General features: G+C 39.9%; 1 long non-coding RNA gene across 1 annotated transcript in view; it reads left to right on the top strand.

The window, feature by feature from the left end:
- Positions 1-466: 466 nt before the first annotated feature.
- Positions 467-6,000, top strand: part of LOC117523103 — a 39,349-nt gene continuing 33,815 nt past the window's right edge. Inside the window, exon 1 of the long non-coding RNA XR_004564420.1 lies at positions 467-575. This is a non-coding gene — a long non-coding RNA (uncharacterized LOC117523103). The remainder of the gene's footprint in view (positions 576-6,000) is intronic.

Genomic DNA, 6,000 nt, shown 5'->3' with positions numbered 1-6,000 from the left:
TGAAACCACTGAGAAGTACAAGCGGTGGACTCGAGTCGTGCTTGTGGTCGACCAAATTTCTCCCACAAACATGTCAAGAAGGACAAATGCATCTATTCCAAGCACTTTGTTGGTGAAGCTGGGCCAAGTATTGAGCAGCCGGAGTTCCGGACCTTATTCCAGCCACGTTTCTCCCTAAGCTAGTAAGTCATGTTTCCCACGGGGAAGATGCTACATGTCTAAAAGAGAGATGATCATTTTGGTATTTAAAGTTATCAGTGATATAGTGCTCGTAGCGGTAGACAATTAGTGCACCTGAATCACACGCGCTGTTGTCCCCAATCTGGCTCACTGGTCACCTCTACCCTCTGATCTCCAGGGTGTTGTTGACTGCCTGTCTCCTGTCAGACTGGTCAGGCTGCAGAGCGTGGCCTGGAACACAGCCTCCACTGTGGGCACAGCAGGCTGACCTCCTCACAGTGGGCATGACAAGGTCCCATCACCTCCTTCATCTGACTTCTGAGCTGCATAGCTGGTACAACAGATGGTTGGGTCCTCATTCCAGCTGGAGTTGATCTTGGTGTTAAACCAGCTGGGTATGTAGACTCCTATAATAAAGTCCACTATCTTTCCAGTGTCTTCAAGTTAGCACCTTTGAGTCCATGCTTGGACTCAACGATTTAACTTGCTCCAGCATAGACACTGAGTATAGGGCACATCCAATTTTATGTATCAGTGACATGTAATCAGCAGATAGTTGAGAACTTGATCATAGTATGATAGGAATAGGACTTGCTTGTATTGTCAGTCTGGGATTATCACACCAACAGGCCTCTGAGCATCACTACACCAATAAAGAACCAACCAACCAACTAGGTACTCGTAATAGGTTTTTCTGACAAACACATTCTACCTAGAATAGGTCATCTGTGTTCTATAGCTGTTGTGTCACACTACATTAGCCCAAGGCAATTTTTAAGTGTTTTTGGGTAAATTTTACTGTTCTAAATATTGGTAGCAAAGCTTTGAATATACACATAACATAATTTTTATTCTCATCCAATTACATTTTTTTTTCCATGAATCTGATTGGGTAATCATGTGAGATTTCAGACTTTATAATATTGGGGTAACGGTGGCAAAATCCAATCCAATCCACTTTATTTATAAAGCACATTTAAACAGACCCGAGTCTCCAAAGTGCTGCACAACAAAAGCATAGACACGGAAAATAGCAATAATAACAATAATAACAGTAAAATAGATAATATAAAATAATACATAAATAAATAAAACCATGATAAAAAAAATAAATTTCAATAAAATAAAATAAATAAGACAAGGACCGTACAACTCACGCGGTGTTAAAAGCCAAGGAATAAAAATGGGCCTTAAGACAGGAACATTCGACCGCTTCACATTTGGATGTATTATTATTTATATGTATTATTCCGAACCCTGACCTGTGTTCTGGCAAGATGTCATTCCTGTTGAATGTCATTCCGGTCCTCCGCGCAACTGCGCATGCACAATATAGTAGGAACACAGAACTGCTGATTTATGGGTGAAATGGGTGAATTTAAGCTCCTATACGAAAGTATTGATGTGGATTCTGATACAGAATTACCATTTCACATTTGATGGATTTAATGGATTTTCACATTTGATGGATTATTCTGCGCCCCTGACGCTGTTGGAATGACGCTGCCTCGGCTCAGTGGTAAGCCTCGCTTACCAAATTACCTACAGAAAAACAAACTGTGCAAATGATGGAATTGAATTAGAATGGGAATAACCCTGTTGTGTGTGATGAATTGCGGCTGTTCATGCTGTTATATGGTCGCAAATAGCCACTTTACGGCTCTGCTAACGCGTCGCCGGAAAACCTCTTTTAATGCTCTGTTTGCGACCGTATAACCAGCATGAACGTCCACAAATCATCAGACAAAACAGGGTTATTCCCTATTTATTCATACACCTAAAATACACCTTATAATTGTGTATATGCACAACTTTGCATCCTGATAACTTATCACATATGGCAACATCATGCCACATTTTTGTGAAGAATGGCTATTTCTATGAATTTTCAAAGTAAAATGCCATTAGCTAAACATAATTTCATTTCATTTTGGAGGCCATATTCACATTCAGCACGCAAAATGCACTTTTATTGCTAAAGCCTTTTCACTTCCAGAAATTTTTGAAATTCGACCACAATTTGACACGCCCTACTGTGGCGCCCCTCCATCGTATCAAAATAGGCCAAAAATAAATTTAAGGGCCCCTGCACTGGCTATTCCTTAATTACTCATCAGAAAAGACGACTACTATGCTGTCTTGTCCGTGCTTCCACTACATCGGGCACCTGCACTGCATGGTTTTTTTCCACTCTCCCTGCTTCACCCACAGCTAATTATCCATGACAGGTGTTCTCAGCCAATGAGAACTGGGAAACACCAGAATTAAATTAGGGATGGGACTGATCTGATCCCGGATCGGTATCTGTATATGATGTAATTCACTGATCCAACCCGCGACATTTTCCGACACCGGAGAAGAGCCTCTGTGAATCATCTCAACTGCTGTTGTTTGTTCTCTGCTTGTTTACTGCGACCAGGAGGAGAGGGGGAGGTTTTCTGAAGCTGGGCTGTTTGAGAGAGCTCTCTTCTGCAGTGTTCTAGCTGCGGTTAGCTGCAAATTTCTGCCCAGCTCTTGGATTGAAATTGTCTGTTCATCGAGCATGGATTTTCCCAAAAAATTAACTGAATTGTTGCTGAAAATGTGTGCTAAAACGTTAGCCACTTCACTGTCCTGAGGCTGTAAAGCTGCTATGAAAAGCAGCTTAACGTGCAGCAGAGGAGGAGCCGAACACAGATTCTGTCCGCTGAAAGGGAAAAAAGGTCTCCATTAAAATCCTGCACGTGAGCGTCGGTGATGATACACTAATTTTACAGTTGAAAGGCTTCATGTTTCCAAAAACTCAAAGTTTGTGCAGTGAGAGAGAAAGAAAAACAGAGAGAGAGGCAGAGTGAAATCGAGCGAGAGAGAGAGAAAGGGAGAGAGACAGACAGACAGGCAGGGAGAGGACTTAAGTTTTAGTCTGTTACACTTGCTTTGACAGTGTAAACATATGTCTCCCATATCAATAAAGCTCCACTGAAATTGAAAATCGAGGAGAGACAGAGTGCTGTCTTTTCTCTAGTCTATAAAAATAAGGCTAAAGGTTTGCTTACGATACAAGTTTTGTGCCAAATAAAACAGATCCAAGATTTAAGTTCTGGATAGGGAAAGGCCTAAAAATGTTTTATCAAATTGTTAAAGAAAATTGCATAGAAAGCTTTTGAAAAGATAAAAGAATCCTTTGGCTTAGAAAATAATGATTTTTACAGGTACTTACAAATAAACTATTGTAACCTAGAAATTAAACAAAGCAACAAGGACCGTAATCCCCTAATTGATCTTTTTATTAAGGCATATAAGTCAGAACTTTCTGGGGGGATAATATCTGAATTATATAACTCCATAAATAACCTGGACAATCATTCTACTATCTACATTAAAAATAAATGGGAAAATGAAGGTAATTTTGTTTTAACAAATGAGCAATGGGAAATGATATGTACATCTCAATGGAGGTCCACAAACTCTCATACTTGGAATGAATTTGGCTGGAAAAGTGTATTGCGCCTTTTTTTTTTTAACACCATGTCAAAGTACCCACTACTCACAAGGAAACCCTCAGTGCTGGAGAGGATGTGGATGCCAAATGGCTCACCACTATCGTGTTTTGGGAATGTCCTGTAATTCAAAAATACTGGATGGAGATTAATAATGCACTACGACGTATCTATAACACCACCATTCCGCGAGACTTCAAAACTATGTACCTGGGCCTGAAAACTCAGATATTTATGGAATATACTGTTGATAGTGGGAAAGAAAGCTATCACGAAGAAATGGATGACCCAAACGGCTCAGACTATCAAAGACTGGACTGACATAGTAATTGGAATCAGGCAGATGGAAAAAGTAACTTTGGGCTCAACCTAACTTGGACATGTTCCATAAACTCTGGAACAAATGGGACCTGTATACATGATCATCTGGATGCTTTATTATTCTTTTATTATTTTTTTGTATGTTATTTATTTATTTTTTCTTCTGCATCCCACTCTCTATGTCAAAATGTTCGTTATGTGATCTGTTTTGTTGTGTTTTGCTGTAAAAAAAAAAAAAGGGGGGGGGGGGGAATAAGGCTATAAAAGTCTATAAAAAAAAATAAAAGTACTTAATTCTTTCACCAAAACATCAAATCTAGGCTTTCATCTTAGATACAACTTCTGACAAATTGTAGCTGAACTTTCAGGTCTCCTTTTTAAGAAAATCCTCATATAAAATCAACAGTCAATCAATCAATTTCAATCAATTTTTTTTTTATATAGCGCCAAATCACAACAAACAGTTGCCCCAAGGCGCTTTATATTGTAAGGCAAGGCCATACAATAATTACGTAAAACCCCAACGGTCAAAACGACCCCCTGTGAGCAAGCACTTGGCTACAGTGGGAAGGAAAAACTCCCTTTTAACAGGAAGAAACCTCCAGCAGAACCAGGCTCAGGGAGGGGCAGTCTTCTGCTGGGACTGGTTGGGGCTGAGGGAGAGAACCAGGAAAAAGACATGCTGTGGAGGGGAGCAGAGATTGATCACTAATGATTAAAAGCAGAGTGGTGCATACAGAGCAAAAAGAGAAAGAAACAGTGCATCATGGGAACCCCCCAGCAGTCTACGTCTATAACAGCATAACTAAGTGATGGTTCAGGGTCACCTGATCCAGCCCTAACTATAAGCTTTAGCAAAAAGGAAAGTTTTAAGCCTAATCTTAAAAGTAGAGAGGGTGTCTGTCTCCCTGATCTGAATTGGGAGCTGGTTCCACAGGAGAGGAGCCTGAAAGCTGAAGGCTCTGCCTCCCATTCTACTCTTACAAACCCTAGGAACTACAAGTAAGCCTGCAGTCTGAGAGCGAAGCGCTCTATTGGGGTGATATGGTACTACGAGGTCCCTAAGATAAGATGGGACCTGATTATTCAAAACCTTATAAGTAAGAAGAAGAATTTTAAATTCTATTCTAGAATTAACAGGAAGCCAATGAAGAGAGGCCAATATGGGTGAGATATGCTCTCTCCTTCTAGTCCCCGTTAGTACTCTAGCTGCCCGCATTTTGAATTAACTGAAGGCTTTCAGGGAACTTTTAGGACAACCTGATAATAATGAATTACAATAGTCCAGCCTAGAGGAAATAAATGCATGAATTAGTTTTTCAGTTTTTCACTCTGAGACAAGACCTTCTAATTTTAGAGATATTGCGTAAATGCAAAAAAGCAGTCCTACATATTTGTTTAATATGCGCTTTGAATGACATATCCTGATCAAAAATGACTCCAAGATTTCTCACAGTATTACTAGAGGTCAGGGTAATGCCATCCAGAGTAAGGATCTGGTTAGACACCATGTTTCTAAGATTTGTGGGGCCAAGTACAATAACTTCAGTTTATCTGAGTTTAAAGCAGGAAATTAGAGGTCATCCATGTCTTTATGTCTGTAAGACAATCCTGCAGTTTAGCTAATTGGTGTGTGTCCTCTGGCTTCATGGATAGATAAAGCTGGGTATCATCTGCGTAACAATGAAAATTTAAGCAATACCGTCTAATAATACTGCCTAAGGGAAGCATGTATAAAGTGAATACAATTGGTCCTAGCACAGAACCTTGTGGAACTCCATAATTAACTTTAGTCTGTGAAGAAGATTCCCCATTTACATGAACAAATTGTAATCTATTAGACAAATATGATTCAAACCACCGCAGCGCAGTGCCTTTAATACCTATGGCATGCTCTAATCTCTGTAATAAAATTTTATGGTCAACAGTATCAAAAGCAGCACTGAGGTCTAACAGAACAAGCACAGAGATGAGTCCACTGTCCGAGGCCATAAGAAGATCATTTGTAACCTTCACTAAT

Source organism: Thalassophryne amazonica, chromosome 13, assembly GCF_902500255.1.
Source record: "Thalassophryne amazonica chromosome 13, fThaAma1.1, whole genome shotgun sequence".
In the NCBI taxonomy this organism is placed as follows: Eukaryota; Metazoa; Chordata; class Actinopteri; order Batrachoidiformes; family Batrachoididae; genus Thalassophryne; species Thalassophryne amazonica.
The sequence above is the reverse complement of the archived record's forward strand: the minus strand, read 5'-3'. Positions and strand labels throughout refer to the sequence as shown.